The sequence below is a fragment of the Sphaeramia orbicularis genome, chromosome 5 (assembly GCF_902148855.1).
Source record: "Sphaeramia orbicularis chromosome 5, fSphaOr1.1, whole genome shotgun sequence".
NCBI classification, from domain to species: domain Eukaryota; kingdom Metazoa; phylum Chordata; class Actinopteri; order Kurtiformes; family Apogonidae; genus Sphaeramia; species Sphaeramia orbicularis.
The window spans coordinates 41040688-41061228 of NC_043961.1; the positions used below are offsets into that span (position 1 = coordinate 41040688).

The 20541-nt window shown below is 38.3% G+C and overlaps 1 long non-coding RNA gene across 1 annotated transcript; it reads left to right on the forward strand.

Moving 5' to 3' along the window:
* Window positions 1-20: 20 nt before the first annotated feature.
* LOC115419611 (uncharacterized) lies at window positions 21-17935 on the forward strand. The gene is made up of 3 exons (XR_003935449.1): window positions 21-229; window positions 16419-16422; window positions 17925-17935. It is a non-coding gene; the product is annotated as an uncharacterized LOC115419611 (long non-coding RNA).
* Window positions 17936-20541: the final 2606 nt, after the last annotated feature.

A 20541-nucleotide genomic window follows, 5' to 3' on the forward strand; every position in this document is an offset into this window, starting at 1 on the left:
CCTCCCTCAATTTCCTCCATTTCTGAGGTCCCCTGAACTTTATATTTCAGGTCGGCCATGCTTGTTTTTATTTACACCTACTTCCTTGTTCCTCAGTCAGCTCGCTACTTGATTGGCTACATTCTGTTCTACGTCACAATTCATGGAGTCATGACTCGGTAGTTGTTGGCTTTCCCCACACATGAAGATTTTTGGTTGTAAATATTGAACAATTTTAATATTTACAATTGTCGCCGCAGACCCGTTTTGGAGCCAATTATCGGGACTAATTCCCTCTTAACTCACCTCAGACCACAGGATAACCTTATAGGATAATCTTAGAAGACATAAAATAATCTGACGTTTGCCATCCTTGGTCAGGAAGGGGGAAAATCGGGACAAAAATAGCCCAATTATCTTAATGTGTGTACCCTGCTGTAACGTCACAGTTTGCTCTGCTGTCTCCTCCCTCATGTTGTCACACCTCATCAGCCACAAACAGTTTCACCTGGGTCTCCCAACTGCTGTCCTCTCCCTCACCTGGCCTCACCTCATCAGCAACCACCTGATCCACCTGTTGCTCACAGGCGTGCTGAATCAGCTGACCAGTATATGCAGTGGTGGAGAATCCCTGCTCCATGAAGTAAAAGTCCTGCCAGGTATTGTTTCTACCTATTCACTTAACACAGGTGATTCCACTAATTATCCCATCTACCCAGATAAGGGGTTGTGCTCATCAAAATGGGCTGGTTCAGTGAATGGTTTGAACAAATACAGGGTGGGGAAGCAAAATTTACAATATTTTGAAGCAGGGATTGAAAGACAGTGTATGACCATTTAGTTTATTGAAAGTCATGAGAATTTATTTGCCACAAGAAAACTGACATAATAGAAAATGTTTTTATTCTATGTGTCCTCCTTCTTTCTCAATAACTGCCTTCACACGCTTCCTGAAACTTGCGCAAGTGTTCCTCAAATATTCAGGTGACAACTTCTCCCATTCTTCTTTAATAGTATCTTCCAGACTTTCTCGTAATAGTTTTGCTCATAGTCATTCTCTTCTTTACATTATAAACAGTCTTTATGGACACTCCAACTATTTTTGAAATCTCCTTTGGTGTGATGAGTGCATTCAGCAAATCACACACTCTTTGACGTTTGCTTTCCTGATTACTCATATGGGCAAAAGTTTCTGAAAAGGTACAGATAATAGTGTTAGGTATGATTATGACATCAATATATGTTTGGTTTCAAAACAATTGACGTAGTGCCTGCTGAGAAAAAACAACTAAATGTTCATTGTAAATTTTGCCTCCCCACCCTGTACATGGCAGGACTTTTATTTTATGGAGCTGGGATTCTCCACCACTGGTTATTTATGACTTAATGGGGGTTGTTTTATTCCTGATTATGATTAGTCAAAAAGTGCATATTTAAATACTACCAGAAATAAGTTTATCTTAAATTCACATAAAACAACAGAGAAGGTGCTGTCTTACATGTAACAGCCACTGAAACCCAGCGGTGGAGAATCCCAGCTCCATAAAGGAAAAATCCTGCCATGTATTTGTTCAGACCATTCACTGCACCAGCCCATTTTGATGAGCACAACTCCTCATCCAGGTAGATGGGATAATTAGTGGAATCACCAGTGTTAAGCGAACAGGTAGAACCAATACATGGCAGGACTTTTAATTTATGGAGCTGGGATTCTACACCACTGAGTATATATGCAGCTCTGGTTCAGCTCCTCTTTGTCGGATTGTTCTTGCTTCATGACTGACTCTCCACCATTGGTTCTTAGTCTGACTCCCTGGTTTGGACTTAGCCTTCTCCTGACAACGTCTCCTTGTCTCTGCCCTGGTAAACCTACCAGCCTTCTGTCCCTGATTTCTACTGCTGCCTGTTTGTTCCCTGGTTTTCATCCACCTGTGACTGGTTGTTTTTTCTAGTGATGGTGTGATGAGGCCCCATGAATGTCTTGAATCTTTCCGGTCCAACTCCTTCACCAAAAGCCTGATCAGACAAAGCCCCATTCAACAGCTCATTTGGGAACACTAACATCTGCTGGTATGTTACATGTGGGCTAGTGGATCTCTTAGTATAATTGTTCAAGTATTACGACAAAATCTCCATATTAAATTAGATTAGATTGAACTTCATTGGTCCTTTGGGCAAAGCCCTCGGGAAATTGAGGTTCCAATAGCAGCACAACACTAAACATACACATAAGAAATAATACAAGAAAATAGCAAAACAATAACTTCAAAAAAAGAAAACAGTATTGAAAAAAAAGGCAGTTGCACATTGTAAAGTACTAGTAGAAACAACAAGTAGCAAGGTGGTAATAAGAAAAATAATAATAATAAGGTATTTGAGGTTTTGTAAAGTCAGATGAAATAAATCTGTCCAGATCATGGTATATTGGTGGTATATCAATGTGTCAATAGATCAGTTGTGGTACAGTATATCAGTAAGGTATTGTGTGTGTGTATACATACAGTATGTGGCTGTATTTGGCTGTATTTGTGGATAAACCGTTACAGAGAGTGCATGTGTGACTGGGATATATTTGAGATTGGGCAAGTTAGGTGGACGATTTGGGGGTGCTTTTTTTTTAGTATTCAGGAAAAAAAAAATGTTTACAGCATTGTGGCTCAGGTGATTCCTCTTTTTTCATATAAATTCCCCAACATTCACTCACAGGGGACCGAAACAAAATTAATTGCATATGGACGCAGTCATGTGATTTCTACTAACGGGGCCTCGTTTGTATTTTGTCACGTGATACTTTGAAAAACAATACAGCCCTCGAGACCGGTTTCATTTGGACTTGCCCCCTTCACTCGATCAGGGCTTCAGGGCTTGAGTATCAGATGTAACATCACTAGTTTTTTTTACCATTCTCTGTTTCCCTGAGAACGAGCTCTGAAGCATCTGCTGCCGTCCAAGTCTACTGTGGTTTTGTCATCCCCGCCTGCCCTGCGTGTTCCAGACACTGCTTCTGCCTTTACTCTAAGACTGCTCAACTGAACCTTTAAACTAGCCTGCCCTCTTGGCTTAGAGGTTGATTACTCGTCTGCTGTGTGGGAGACTTGACTTCAAGCTCAGCGCCCGCACCTGCCCACCTGAATTTTCCCACCGCCTGATTATCATCTGTATGATATTTAATAAAAAACTTATGGAACTGTTCATCTGTGTTGCATTTGGGTCCTCCGTTTTCCACCACCCGTTACAGTAAAACAGAAGGAACCCAAACTAAGACAGTACTTATAAAGTTGACCCAGTGATTATGGATTATGGTGGAATAACATTCTGTTACATAATCTCAGTGGCTGTAGATGAGTGTATATGATCTGAGAGATGGACGGATTTTACAAATACTGGGTTTGAACCCTTGTATTTTATTTGTTCTGCCATGAGTCACTTTCCTCACCATCTCGGTGTGTTTCCTGTTTCTTTTCTCTCCTCCTCTGTCTGGTTTCTTATTTCACATTAGTATCAGTTGATTTTGCCGTTGCTTTGGCATCAGCAGTCGTCAGGATAAACCCTGATTACACATGAAGAGTTAAGGTTTAGTTGAGTTTTTAGGTAGACTTTGATTTTCAAACATCTGACTTTTTCAGCTGTTTTATGTTTATATGTGACTTATTTTCGCTTTGGTCAGTACCAGGTGTCTTTACCTGGGCTTGACTGTCTGAATATTGTCTCTTGATTTAAATGATCCACGTTTTGTGTAACTTGATTTGAAAAGACAAAAAAATGCAAAAACTGAGTTTTGGCCTGGTTGCGGGTAAATTGCTACCCTTAAGGTGGAAATATGAAACATTTAAGTAGAGCTGAAATGATTCATCAACTAGAATTGATTAAAAAAAAAATTCTTGGATTAATATTTTCCTGAATTGAAGCTGTTTCTTTAATTTCTCTGCTGGTAAACATGGTTCCATTGTTGTGTTTCACACGGACACTTATTGTGATGTACATGACACCAGGATCAACACAGTTGTATGTTAGTTCCATGTTCAGTTGGTATAAGCTAGTAAGTTGGATCCAGATGTGTTGAATACTGCACTGTAGGGGTGTAACTGTGCATTTGTTTGTACCAAACGGGCCTTCAATACAATATGGAGGTTTACCGAGCAAATACATGTAGCCTATGTGAAGAACGCAAACACTCACCTTAAGTTTCCACATGAACCTTGAAGTGGAACGCACATAGGGCCGGATCTATCAAAGGTTTGCGCGTATTAAAACGTGTGCAAACTCATTGCACACGCAAAAAAATGTACAAACTGATTTACTAACAGTGTGCAATAAGGGTTGCGTCTTTCAAAGGTGCCAAATAGCGTCTGCATCCAGTTAATACGTTGGCCTCAATGAATATGCAATATGGGGCGTGTACACGCAGTTGTGCGTGTTGTGGGAGGAGAAAATGTAAATATATTAATTTAGCACATGCAAAGGGATTCATCAAACCTGAAAGCAATTTTGCTCATAGAAACTGCGTCTGTATTTAACACGTCTCAAAAGGAGGTGCAAACGGTTTGGATGCATAAGTGCGCACACATGGCTGCGGTTAGGAGACAAAGAAATGATGAAACCAGATGCAGACAACATATTTTTCACCCTCATGTGAACATTTTTGGAGTGACACACACACACACACACACACACACACACACACTTTACAGGATTCTTCCACTCCTGATGATTGTGATTAAAAATACGCACCCACATATAGCTACGGCAGGGGTCTCACACTCTATTTACCTGGGGGCTGCAGGAGGTAGAGTCTGGGTGAGGCTGGGCCGCATCAAGTACTCCACAACAAGAACACTTCCTCTGAACACAAACCCTTCTTCTGAACATGAACATTTCTTCAAACATGAACGTTCCTTCAGAACAGGCTTCCATTGGTTACTTGTTGCTCCCAGACATTTGTCAGCTCTTCCTCTTGCACACATGAGCCACATTTGGCTTCAGGGAGGAAGCAGTGGAGACCCTCAGTAGGTCTTGAAGATGCTCATCATGCCGAGTTCAATAATGAAGTTTGATGTTGTATTCTTTGTGCACTGCAACTTTTTCTGTGCACATACGACCCGTCGGGGTCCCCCTGTGCTCAACAAAAAAATATTCCATCTCCCACTTCTCCTGGAATTGTCTGTGCTCGTCGCTAATCTTTCTCTTCATGGTAGATTTTGAAAAACCCATGACTGGGACAGGATAAATTTGTATGTCACTTATTTGTCACGTCCTCCTTCACTAATCGCGCATATGCGAGGTGCGTTCATGGGCGTCGGAATTCCGAACATCAACATTAATGAAAAGGGAACGCAACAAGTATATATAAATAATCACTTTTTTAAATAAATTCCCCCACAAAAAATAGATCCTGTGAGAAAAAAACTTGTGGGCTGCACTAACATTAATCTTTGGTATCAAGTGGGGGGCCACAAATTCACATACTGCGGCCGCCAATTTGAGATATTGAGACCCCCGGGCTACAGTGTGACAAAATTATGTGTGCCTGACAGTCATTCTATCCAAATACAACCCCCCACCCACCCCGCGCACGCACGCACGCACGCATACACACACACTTTTAAAATGAAAAATAAATGAATGAATGACTGAGTCATGCAATACCTTCAATGATAAAACTCCTCCAACATTACATTTCCGTGCCTCTGGATCATTCAGCGCACCGTTCCCATTAGTGCTGGTTTATCCCACAGAGTTTTTACAGTGTATTGTCTCCAGTAGCACAGGCAAAACCCTCATTTAAATAGTCTGCAAGACTTTGCACCTGTTGTAATTTGCGCAAGCAATCTTGGTAAATCACCCGCAAACCGTGATCACACCCCACACGCAAAATTCTAGATTGCGCAAGCAAATTACTACAAGCAAATTGGGATCTTAGTAGATCCGGCCCATAGTATGAGCCAGGTGGCCACCAGTGGAACCCGTGTGCAATATTCGATAGACAGACGTCTAAGCGGTACCGACACCATACACATGCTGAAGGTGAACCAGTATGGCAGCTCAGAGCTGTGTCACAGGTAAAACCCAGAGTTGGAAGAACCTCCATCTTCTCTAAGGTCTCAGATTTGGGAGCATTTTGGATTCCTTGTCAGTTATGTCAATGGACAGAGACAAGTGGACAAGAGCGGTATGCTGGCATTGTTTCGTGAAGATTGGTTATATTTCTGTAACACGTCAAATTCATAACGCATTTAAAATGACACCACCCAACCATTATATATACCAATATTACAGCTATCAAGACAAAAACTGTAACCCAACTACAAATACCAGCAGCATTTAAACAGCCTTTTTATTTAAGTAAAGTTTTTTTTTTTAATGAAACTGGTCTCCTTCACTGCACCGTAGATGTATTGAAAAAGTATCAAACCTAAGACCCCTGTACCAAAAAACATACCAAACGGCTACACCCCTACTGCAGCCGTAGCATATTGTTTGGAGTTGTTATTGGACGTTGTTGTTGTGTTTTTATATATATATATATATATATATATATATATATATATATATGCACGAAGAGGAGATACACAAAGCAGCCAGCAGTAAACCACATAGAAACATATATAAACCAGCCAATTAGCAGTAAACCATGTAGAAAAAAAAAAAAAAAATCAGATGGAAACATATACAAACCACATAGAAATATATATCAAACAGTCAACCAGCAGCAAACCACATAGAAACATATATAAACTACATAGAAACATATATAGACTATATATAAACATATATAACCCAGGTCAGCAGCAGTAAATCACACACCTTAGCAGATATCTCATATCTTAATCATCTACAGTTCCATTATTAGCCAACTTTGCTTCATTTCCATTCAGCTAGCTGTTGCTAGTAACATAAAACGTTTTTTGTTTTGTTTTTTTTTTTAACGTTATAAAAGGTTACACCCCTCTTTAATTGGATTACTTTTCTGCCTCCTCTTTTCTCCTCTTCTAAACTGTGCAGCTAAGGGCTTGGAAGGCTTTTTCATGGTCAAACTCTCCAACTTTTACCTGAATACTTAGTTTAATGAGAAATTCTCATGTCATCAGTAATCAGCCTATGCCGCAAACCAGTCCTGCATGCATGGACATGCATATGCACGAGCATACAGGCAAACAGACACATGTACAAATGTAAATGTAAATGACACCTCTGATATTCAAATCCGTTTAGCTGACGTGACCCAGGCAGAACAAATACAAACATGTTGACAACTCACACTAAGCGGTTGGAGATACGAACTGCCTCCTGTCCTGTCCAACTACCGGGTAATTGTAGCTTTTACAGGTAGATGGAGTAACTGTAACAAATACAACCGGAACCCAGAAGCAGAACGACACAAAGGTAGGAGTTTGAAAACCTTTACTGAGGCTTTGTTGAAGCAACAGGAGTTCAATATTTCAGTTACAGTTTCAAACTCAGTCACAAACTCAGTCTCAGTAATCCGACAGGGGTAAGGCAAAGGGGGGCGTCGGGGACAGGCAGATAGTCCAGTAACCGGGGAGTCCGTAGAGTCCAGAGGGGCTGAGACAGAAGACAGGGTCCAAGGCGGAAACAGGTCGAAACCAGGCGGCAGGCAGAGAGACGTGGTCTGGGACAAAGGGCAGGTCGAGCACCAGGGAAACGGACAAAAAGGCAGAACCAGGCAACTGGGTCAGGCAGGGATCAGACGACGGGTAGCAGAGCAGGTCAGGGACGAACGAGATCAGACACGAAGAATCAGGTAGGTATAACGCTGGAAAGTTTCTCACAGGTAGAAGACAATCTGGCAGAGAACAAAGGAGGGAGAGGTGAATATAAACCCTCTACCTAATGAGCCCAGGTGTGCTCACATGTGAGGGGAATGAACTGATGAGGAGGTGTGACAGAAAGAGCAATGAGGAGGTGTGGCTGAGAGTGAGGGGAAAAAAGAGAAAGAAAGAGAAACAGCAGAACAAAAAGACAGAGATGTTACAGTAACAGCAGGGACAGCCAATCACATGTACGAGAGCAAAACCGCAGAGCCAATCAGAGAGTGATAATTAGGTTAGAGGCGGGACTTCTAGGAGAGACCAACTATTAACCCTTTGTGTGCCATGATCATTGGCTAAACACTACGGACAGCAGTTGGTAGGGACAACACAGTAGTGGCTGGATATTGGTAGGGACATGTCCCTAGCATCCCTACGCAATTCTACGCCCCTGAATTGATCACATTGAATTAAATGATTTGTATCCAGTCACCATGGACCTTAATGTAACAGACATACATTTTAATTAACACAATTGTCTAGTTTGTTATTAGCACTGTTTGTTACAGTCAATTAAGATTTTCCATCCCCTCGTAATAATAAGTATAAGCCTTTCTTTTTCATTATTGATTACACCAGAAAACATACATTATGGTGAAAAATGGTAAAGTAAATCAGAACACATACACACACATTTTATATATATATATATATATATATATATATATATATATATATATATATATATATATATATATATATACATAACAACAATATGTACTGAACAAATATTGACAATGTGATAATTAAAAGAAATGTAAATAAATGTGTGCAATTCTGTCTGTTGATCTAATCTGCAATCTAGTGATCTATTACGGAAGAAATTAACACATTTGTGTACTGTTTGACACTAGATGCTAACACATTTATACATAGACTTTTGTACATTGTTCAGGTTGATGACGGAAACCACTAACAGACTGATTAAGACAGAAAGAGAGTTGGTGGAAAACAGAGAAATAAACCAGTAAAGACAGTCACTAATATCAGCAGGCAGTCAAATGAAAGTAGAGGAAAGGAAAGACAGGGCGTCTGACCGAGCAGCAGATGGAGGCAATGTGGTGGGAGACAGGCAGTGACATGAAAAAGGCGGAGACAGAGGCGGAGACAGGTACTGGTAGTAAAAGGTCAGTGCTCCTGTGATAAGGCGTGTTTGGACAGCATGCTCACAGTGAGAGGCCGAGCGCTTGTCAACACCATCCCAGTGCACTTCAGTGGTCACAGTCCACTCAACGGGCGAACGAGGATGGAGGCAGAGCAGTGGAAGAGGCTTTTAGAAGGCATCTCCAGGAAGTGTAAGAGGAATGAACACATTGAATCTACAAACAAACCAGGAAATAACAAATACAGCTGTCCATCTATGCAGATCTGATGACCGTGTTTATCACCAAATACAGGTTTCAGTTTTTGCATCTATTATTTGTCTAGAGAAACTATTTTTTCTTCCTTTTTTGTCTTTACTTGTTGAATGGACAAAAAGTAAACTGCAACTGAAGCTGACAGAGGAAAAAGGAAATGCACATTTGTAAAAAAAAAAAAAAAAAAAAAAAAAAAAAAACACAATAAAAACAAAAACACATCAGCGTTTAAATACCATACATCACTAGATAGATAGGCAGGCAGACCAAAGTCAATCTTTCAATCAAGTTTGGACTCATCTTCATATGTTTTTGACAGTTTATTAAAGTTCATTAAATCTATTTTAATAAAGGAATGAGTCTATTACAGCTTCTTTTAAGAGTGCAAAGGGAAGATGTTCTTTCTCTGCTGTAGTCATTTCTTTACACAACATTTTATATGGAAAAAGTTTTCTTCCAAAATTCTAATCCAAAAAATAAATAGACAGACATTAAGGAATCACGTTCATTTCAGGTACTGATATCACTGACAGTAGTAGTCCAGCCAGAATATTCACATTTATGTCAGCCCACAAATAATGTTTATGTTGTCGTTTTGTGTTTTGGTCTGATGCCCCACCCATCACCTATCTCCCAATCACCAAGTCAGTAGCATTTCAGCATCCAGGTAGCCAGTTCCCACTGAGCTGCAGCTGGAACATTTCTGATCACAAATGTCTGACATTAGTAAACCTAAAAGGCCTCATTATAATTCCCAAACTGGGGTTCCATTAAGGGGGGGATAACCATGACAAAATCATGGGGTCCAGCATTCCTGGGGGGCCCATACAAGCAGTGGAGGGGGACCAGAGAGTTAGAGGAATAGTAAGGTTCAGTTTCACTTTCACCCCCCCCCCCCCCCCCCCCCCCCAAGGTCTGACAGATTGCTTCCATTGACTTTCTTGTAGCAAGGGCCCAACATGATTATGTTTCAGGGGTGCCCCACTTCCCTAATACATCATTGGAGATGCTTTTAAAAGATGGAGATGGCTGAAAGCGAAGAAGAATGTGAAGACCGACACCAAAGTTACTAATTTTCTCCTGGGCAGGTAAGATTCAGCTAAGTTTGGCTAACTTAAGTCTTCTTATTGTAAGCACGGACATTTCAAATATTCTCTACAGTCGAAAAATGTTATGCATGTTTGTTCATAGTATGTTAGCTGGTGGATCATTAAATTGACCAGGTAATAAATTGTTTGAGAAACACAAACAGTGACTCATTATTGCTAACATTAGGAATGCATTATGCTGAGATGCCATTAGCACGGCATGGCAATATGAAACGTAACTGAGACATTACATTGGTCAAATAAGTCCTCTTTCAGTCTTTGCACATTGCATAGTAGCCTGTAGAAGAGAGACAGCGGGCGCATATCGAGGCACTGGCATGGATCCTGCAGCAGCTGCCCGGGTGCCTCAATCTTCAATTACTTTGTAAACCATCATGCATGAAGCATAAACATAATTAACAGATGATAAACTTACAGTGTAGGACTCGTTGCTTGCCGTGGTAGCTCCTTGTAGTAGACACTCATGCTGGATCTGGCAACCTCTAGTCTGGAGGGGAGGCGGAGGGGATATCACGCTCTACAGTATTTTGAATGGGATTGCAGTACCAGTTTTGGCCACAGACCTACATCTGGCTCCTTTAAAATAGGAATATACAGAAATGTGTTGAGAAAAGGACAGAACTTTAGCATGCAGAGATGAAAGACTCAGGACAGGAGGAGATTAAACACCTCTTTCTTTTGACACTGTTTCCATTCCGTTGACTGATGTAGTCACAGTCTGAGTTTTGTTCAGAAGGGATGTTTTTTGTGAAGTTACAAGGAGGGTTAGACGAGCCGACTGAAGGCAACAAGAGCTGAATCAGAAGACTGCCACACTGGAGAGGATGCCTCCCATTCTGAGCCTCTGTCTGGGTTTATGGGGCTTTCACATGGAACACCACCACAGCACCGCTGCACCCTGAAAACCAGGATTTACGCTGAAATACGGTGCATTGCTGCGTAAAGCAAAGCAATAAGCTTTTGTTTACAGTGACTTTAGAGCAGCTGTAATGTGTTGTTAGCCCCTGGTGGCTGTTCTAAATCCACTGTGAATCTCTGCTTCACATGACTTATTTTCTAAAATGGTTACTGCATAGACCTGGCAACCATTTATATAATACATTGCAACAAAAAGTGCAATAACTTATTGATAACGGTCTTTCTCTTGCCAAAGCTTTGTAGTGAGACTTAAGTGATTTTTAGCAGAATCATGAAAAACTGACTCACACCTGAGTCAGCATGCAATCTCCCAAATGTATATGAAAATCTGTGTAGAAGCCAGGAGCCATTTTGGTCCTTTGGAGCCAGAGATGACCATATTTGGACAAAAGGGCAGGAGCACATCGTTAGCCTCATAGCATAATTACCAAAGTCATATTTTTGGACAATTTGTGATATCTGTGCGACTTTGCTCTCCTAACACTGCTGATTCAATTTTCATCATTGGCAATGACCTGAAAAAAATAGGAGTTAACCCTTTTAGGATGATTGTGTCTCCGATGACACATTTTTTTTTATCCACCATCATTCAAATTACCATAACTCCTGAACCGTTTGCACTGTTGAGAAAATCCAGACGTCATCTGAAAGCTGATTGGGAGCTTTCAATTGCTGTACAAATCATTAAGAGGCCTGCATTCGCTGAGTGGGAGGAGTGGAGGGGGGCGGAGCAGAGAGCAGCAGAGTGCAGTCAGTGACAGAGAGATGGAAGAGTTTTATAACTTTTAGCAGCATTTTTGTGAGGTTTTAGTGGTAAATTCTTGTAACTAATTGGATTTAATAATGGTAGTGCTGTTTTGGAGTGTTCTACTAGTGTGTTTTGCAGTGTTTTTTGTTGAGTTTCACAGATTTTTTTTTCACTGTTTTTATCTGTATTTTTCTGGTTTGTATCGTTATTTGATGAATAACTAGAAATAGGTAAAAACAATAATTGTAACATGGACACATAACAAAAATGTTTCAGCACATGTAGAATAGTTGAAAGTTTATTACTATAATCTCATAGAATGTCATTATACACAATTACAGTTGTTTTTCAACATAAAAAAAATCAAGTTGTTTATTTTTTGTTGTTGTTGCTGCTGTTAACACACTGTTTTAACCATTTATTGCATATAATAATGATAATTAATGGCCAGACACTGAAAGTTAAGTTCTTCTTGAAAAAAGGTGCAAAAGAATTGACAAAAAAGACATTTTCTGACACTTTTATTGCAAAAACAACATAAAAAACTCTAGATGGCTTGTTATAATGATAGTCATTAAGCAGTTAGGCTATGAGGGTAACGACATGGTCACTGAGTTAACACTAAACGCTGACTTACTGTTACAGTAGCAGTTGCATAACATAGTCATTTTATGGTCTTGTTAGATTAACTTGTCAAGTACAATTGACGCTGTTTTAACAAAACTGTTTTATTCAATTAACAGAAGGTCTGGACATCTGATTCAGCAGACATTAACACCTTCTACTTACCCTAAAATCTTATTACCTGCAAAATAAATTAAAGATGGTCTTAAACACCTGAGGGTCCTAATAACACATAATAGATAACTCCTGGAAAAAAATATATTAACTTCTATTAGAACCAGGTCATTTTGGGAGGAGCATTTAGTGACCTTTTGTAGAATTACACTTGAACATACAACCACACCAGCTTCATTATTGAGATGCATCTCACAGGGTGAATTAGAATCTATAAAATAATTAGTATTAGGCAGAAATAATGATGTAATGCAGTCAAAAGTGTGTGTTTGACGTCACAGATCAGCCAATCCAGCTTTAGCAGAAAATACATTTTCTCCAACTATTTAGAGCAGTCTTTCTCAAATGGGGACATGTCAGTCATCTTATTAAAGCTTTGGTAATATTTTAAGAACATTTCTGTTTTGTTAGATAAAATAAGATATACTCTCTTGATCTCCCAAGGGGGTAATTCAAATGTACAGCAGCACAAGACAATATATATCAAATACAACAGAAAAATTAAAAAAAAAAAAAAAAAAAAAGAAACAAAATATAAAAATTTGATACAAAATGGAAAAATGTGTATATTTGTAATGTATTATTCAAGATGAGTTTGTTTGATCAATTAAGTAATAATTTTTTGTTGATGAAAGATTCATTTATTCATTAATGACTTTTCAGTTTATATTCTGCACACAAAATGTACTTATAAAGATTTGTAATTTTTAATATATTAAAGTTAAATATATGTTGTTTGTTTACAAAGTTTTTAATATAACAACAGACACCTTTGGCACAGGAACAAATTTTGATTCATTTTTTCAATTAAAACTGCTCAAGTGAGAGTTGGGGGTACTTGGCTAAAAATATATATATTTCAGGGGGTACTCCACTGTTAAAAGTTGTGCAGCTGGGCTCGCCTTTTTGACTGAACCACTCAACAAAGGTTGCTCTTCTTCTCTTTGCCTCAAACAGGCTAACAGATAGACAAGTGTGAACAGAACAGTTGCTCAGTTGATGGCGTATGGGTTTGTCTCTTCCGCATTTGTTGGATAGCTACAGAATTCCTTCCACATCACCACCTACTGTTGCGGCCCTGTAACACCCACTCGTTATCAGGCACAGGCCGCAGGACATGCTTGTGAATGCAACATCTGCCGGAAAGGTGTGAATGTATCTAGGTTCGGCACGGGTCTGGATACCCAGTCTGAAAACGCCCTTAGAGATGATAAATATATGATTTTAATGATAGATATATTAAGTATATAGTCATTCAATCCCACTCACAGATTTGGAAACATCTATAAGTCATTAGTCATCAGTCAGGCCTTAAAAGGGTTTTCTTCATCATCATCATCATCCCAGTGCTTTTTCAATAACGCCCTCTGGTCTTGAATACATAGATGAATAGATCAGTGTTGCCAGTTCTGACATTTTACTAAATATAGTCTTAGTGCCCCATTGTATTTGCTAAATCATTTATCTGGCTGACATTGTGAAATGAACTCTGCTGTCGATGCAAAACCAACTTGGTCATTTGTGCCAGCTGTTGCATTTAAGTGTGTGTTTCCATATTAGTTCTCACTTTTAGTGTTTGTGTTTACATAGTTGAATGTCCGTACATACTCACATACTTTCATACATCTTGTGGTTTGTGAGTGATTGCATATGAAAACACCTAAGATGTTTTCCATTTTTATTACTTTGATAAATGGAATTATGGTCAATGTAATTTGGTATCATTTTTGACAGTAATTCTAAAAAAAATAAAATAAAATAAAATACCCCCCAAAAAAACAAAGTATCAATCAATCAATCAATCAATCAATCAATCAATCAATCAATCAATCAGTCTTTATTTGTAGAGCCCTTCACAACACTTAAAGGGACCAAAAAGCTTTCCAATAAAATCAAAGCATATAAAAATCAACAGTAATCAATAATAATACAATATAAAATCAATATTAAAAAATACAATAAAAACAAATACAAGTAATGTGTCATAGCATTACTGAATGTAAAAAGCCAATTTGAATGAGCCTGGATTTAAAAAGGCCAAGGTCCATGATTGTTCTCATGTCTGGGGGCAGCTTGTTCCAGAGCTTAAGCCTAACCCTAACCCTAACCCTAAACCCTAAACCCTAACCCTAAACCCTAAACCCTAAACCCTAAACCCTAAACCCTAACATGAGGACCCAGCCACAGAGAAGGCCCAGTCTCCCCTTGTTTGGACCGGGCTCTGGGCACTTCCAATAAGAGCTGATCAGTTGACCTAAAGGCCCTGTTTGGGTTTCGCACAGATAAAAATTCACACAAATAAGGTGGGGCAAGGCCATTAACACCTTTAAAAATTAAAAGTGAAATTTTAAAATCAATTCTAAAAGAAACTGGAAGCCAGTGAAGAGAACAAAGGACTGGGGTGATATGCTGACGTCTGGAGGTGTTGGTTAAAAAATGTGCTGCGGCGTTCTGCACCAACTGGAGGTGACTGAGGGAGGACTGGGAGACACAAACATAAAGTGCATTGCAGTAGTCGATTCTTAAACTGATAAAAGCGTGAATTATAATTTCAGGTCAGTGCAATTTAAAAAGGGCTTTACTTTGGCTAAAAGATGTAACTGATAAAAACTAGCTTTGACCACGCTGTCATTCTGTCAAATTTAAAACTACTGTCAAGACAACCCTCATGTTTTTACATTTGACTTGAGCTGGGAAGATAATGGACCAAAGTCAGTCAGCATCACAACATCACCAAAGAAAATATAATCAATTTTGTCCTCATTTAAGTGAAGGAAGTTTTGTCCTAACCACATCTTAATGTCAGAAATGCAGTTGATCAGGAATTTAAGAGCATCACATTTGTTTGCAAACAGTGAAACGCTAAGTTGTGCCTAACCATAATAGATCCCAGCGGTAACAAAGAAAATAACATAGGTCCCAAAATGGAGCCCTGGGGCACTCCAAAGACCAGCAAGGCAACAGATGAGGAGAGGTCACCAAGAAAGGTCTGTTTTTCAAATACGACTCAAGTAATTTAAGTGCAGTCCCACAAATGCCAACATAGTGTTCTAGCTGAGATAAAAGGACTGCAAGTTTGTATAACCAAGGTTTACATAGTAAAAACAGTTCTGAAATTCTTAAAATAATGTGGATATTAATCAACTTTAACACATTTAGTTTATAGATCGATATTTTATTTTCACATTTAATTAAACACATTAAGTAATATACTTAAAGAAACAGAAATATGCAAAAGAATACTCACTTAAGTAACAGAAAAAGACCTGCATGGTTGTTTAGATCAGAAATGAGTATAATTTGTTAGCGCTCCCTCTACAGCCTGTAGAGGGTATCAAAGAGGAAACAGAACTAACGAGAAATTCTTGAGTAGATGAAGAACAAGATGGAGGGAGAGAGAATGTGCATTCAGCCGTGAAAAAAGATAAAGACGTTGTTTAAGACAGAGATTCTTGAATTACTTGATATAACTCAACAGACTGTAAGTGTTACATTTACAGTGAAACTGCATTTGAGTGAGTAGATAAGTTTTTGTTTCAACTACGGACACTTTATGTGCTTTTTATAAGAGTGCTAGCCAGGAAGATCTAGCCTGATTAAAAGACTGATCTACATCGAAGCTATTTCAGATATCGTTGAGTTTTACAGGAAGATTTTTGTTGAAGACTACTTTTTCCAGTTCGGTACCTGCTACATGAACTTATTTCATCGACCTCAGTGTTTTGTTGGATGCCTACAATGCATGCTACAATGAGAACAAGATGGCGAGCCACCCGCGAACAGTGATGAGATCTATAGGAGGGTCGGCCGACTGGACGTGTAACGTACTCTTTTCTCCCTCCTACTCTTTACGGATGAGTACATTTCCTTTTTCATTTTCTTGGTTAAGGAACAGAACTGTGTTTTGAAAGCTTGTGATGGAAACTGTGATCTAACAAACTGAATACTTTAGTTTTGTTTGAAAAGCATATATTTAAAGACAAGTGTGTAAACTGTTTGCATTTCATGTTAAATTAGAAATATTGTTTCATGCACATATTGATGTTAAGTATATGTGAAGTTTGAGTTGTTTCTGAACTGAGTTTTATAAGAAAACTGAGAATTAATTAAAGTCACATATTCAGTTAACTTTCTAGAAGTAGGAAGTTAAAAGTAATTATTTTATTTTATTTAAATGAACACCAAAATAGAGGAAAATAAGATTCAATTAGAGACCTCAAATAGAAATAAATAGGAAACAAATAGGAATCAAAAGAGTGTGTTTAATGAAACACAAGGATTGAAGGAAATATCCTGATTTGAATTTTCTCTATTTGGTATTTATTTTATTTCTTTGTTTTTTCAATGAACACTTTTGAGCTTTGTATAAATATTTTTTACTAAATCTTCAAAATCAGCAAAACCAACTACTTGAGTGATTACTGCCTCCTGAAAAGCCCTAGATCTTCTGATGGCCTAGATCCTGTCTAGTTGTGTGATACCCAGTTACACATATTCTGTATACACAGACGTTACATTCGACTGTATCAAACGCTGCAGGTAGGTCTATTAGCACTAAGAGAACAGAGCTCTTAGCATCAACAGACGGGGCAATGTCATTGTGCACTTTTAACAGTGCCGACTCTGTGCTATGTCGAGGCCTGAACCCAGACTAAAATTTCTTAATAAAAACAGTTACATTCTAAAAGCACCTGTAGTTGTGTAAAAACATTTTTTCAAGAACTTTGGAAATAAAAGGCAGATTAGAAACAGGTCTATAACTAGATAAAACAGAAATCAAGATTTGTTTTTTTTTTTTAGCAAGGGTCTCACTGGAACACATGTGGTCAGAGATGCATTAATAAAAAAACTAAGATCGAAGGCCTGACTGTAGCAAACCCTTCTTTCAACAATTTAGTCGGAATAATGCCAACTAAAAACAATTTTCTTCAAGTTATTATTTTTGCAGCTGTACTTAAAAAAAGGAAAAAGTCAACTGAAAAGGACATGATATATATATAAAAAATGTATCTGAAAACACTGTTGCATCACGTTGTTTCCAATTAAAGCACTTATTTAATGTAAAACAGCCAAAATGTTTTCTTACTGGGTCTCAGGAGGTTACTTATTAAAAATATATATTGAAAATTACATGATTGCATAAATATTCACCCCCCTTTAAAGTGGATGAGTTAATTCAACAGAGGTCCAACCAATCAGTGCTAGTATTCTCATACCTAGTGAAATGGAGATCACCTGAGTGCAGTGAATGTGTCTGGAAGGTCCAGTGACTGGTTCTTTTTTTATTCCTGGATATAATTGCACCATGAAAACTAAAGAACACTCCAAGCAGCTCAGAGAAAAGGTTATTGAAAAGTTTAACTCAGAGGAAAGGTCCAGATAAAATGTCCAAGTCACTGAACATCCATCAGTACAATTCATTTAAACCCATCATTAAGAAAGGGAAAGAATGTGTCTCATGTAAATCTGAAGTCGTACGAGATGGAAACTACGAAGGACAGACACAGAGACGCCTATGACCGCCCTGAAGGAGGTCAAAGCTTCAACAGCTAAGATGAACAGAGGACCAACACAACAAGAGGGAGAAACTGAAACCTTGGAGGACAAACAGATTCAGTCTGGAAGACAAATACAAGTGGGAGGAGATTTACTTTACAGAGACACAGTGACCAGGACGTCTTGACAGCATTATGGGCCCATGGGCAAGGGAGTGTGTACTGGGGCCCCTGTGACAACTACTCATAGGAATTATTACTGGCTGGTTTCAATTTAAGTTTCTCCTGTACAGTTGGTCACCATCATGCACATGAACACTCTGAGTGGTATTTCAACATTCAATAATACAGATTTCAAATTGTTGGAAATTATTTATCTGTATAAATTCTAGTACAAATAAAAAAAATCTTTATAATCTTTTTAATCTTTATAAGATGAATAAAAAATTGGACTATAAAATAATACTAAATTATTTAATGGGTATGTATCATATATGAAACAAGGTGCATCGAAGGGTTAACATACACACGGTTTAAAGACAACATGGTGAATGTGACTGGGTAAAAGTTCTGACCTCAAAACAAAAAAGTTTGACCAGTGTCCAGATGTACAAGACTGTTTAAGAGTTACTCAGACTCAGTGCTGTTACCATGGCAAAAGACACATCTACTAAATAATGACTAGAGGGGGGTGAATATTTATGCAATCATTTATTTTATGAAAGGTTTGTTTGTTAACTCTTGTTAAAAAAGATCATTTATATTATCAATAACTTGATTTTTGAAAACCATAAAAGTGAAAAACATCCAAGGGGGTGGACACTTTTTATTTGTACTGTATATAATTCAGTCCATGTGCACACTCCATGTAGGCCTAGACTTCTTTGTACCTGTTTGTTTGTGTGTTCTTTCCTTATCTACAGAGATGAATGGAACACTTTGAGGCACTGCTGATTACACAGACCATCTCCTCTGTCTTCCTCTCTTCACGGACAAAGAAACGTGAAATAATTTCAGAAAAGATTAAGATATGGTTGGACACAAAAGATAGGAGAAAAAAGTGAGAAAGATGAAGAATAAAAGAGAAAGTGAAGGCTCAGAGGGTGTGTTTTTATATGGACTGGAGTATGATCAGGAGGATTGATTATGATCAGCTTTTGTAAGTACATCCTTATTTAATCAGGTAAACATTATCAACGACAGAAACCTGGAAACGCCTTTATTGGTCCCAATTCTGGGACACTCCGTTTAGCTAGCTGGGGTTCTCTGAAAGAAACTGTGATACCGTTCCATATACACTTATCCCAGTTTCAGACCATCTGTACACAGCTATAAATAATCCAACTGATCATGGAAAAGAGGAAATGAGTGAAACAAGCTACACCATCCAAATACACAAATGAACATGATTTCAACGCAAATCTTCAATATATATTCACCCTGTATTAGATAGATAGACAGACAGACAGACAGACAGACAGACAGACAGACAGACAGATAGATAGATAGATAGATAGATAGATAGATAGATAGATAGATAGATAGATAGATAGATAGATAGATAGATAGATAGATAGATAGATAGATAGATAGATGTCTTTCCAGCTACATTTTATTCTTCTTGAATAGAGCAACTGTAAGACCCAATAATTTCCCCCTGGAATTAATGAAGTATTCTCATTCTGCTTATTCATCCACATATGCTGGTTTGATTGCATGTAAGGCTAGCTTTAAAAGGGTTATCTATAGTTTTGTGGCAAAAAAAGAAAAAAAAAAAGAGAAAAAGAAAATTAACTTAAGCTCTAAAATCACTACCACTGAATCATCACTGACTCTCATTCAGTGACTTATGGTGTCCTTCAAACTAAAACTCATACAGGTAGATAGGTTACATTGCAGAATTTCTTTGACAGGAAATGGCTGATGTGAAACCATGAGTCACCTGCTTTTAGGGATGTTTTTCCTGTGCTGACTGTATTGTCATTGCTGCTTCAACTGCCAGTTTAATAGATTACTTCTGAATTGCCAGCATACTTTCCTCCCTCTACTGTCTCAGTAAAGCAAGAGCAATGCTGACTCTCATTTTGGCTTCTATTTTTATCAGTTTTTTTCTTTGGTTTTGAAGGTTCTTATGCTGGAGTGTAATGGTCTGGTAATAGTTTCTTTATAAAAAGCTTGTGCCCATGTTGTGTTTAGTGTTATTTCTTGTATGCTTGTATGTTTTTTTTTTTGTGTGCACATTAATGACTGAGTTGATAATTTTGTTATTGCTAATGGTTAGCTGGCTTTATGCGCATATGTATCCTG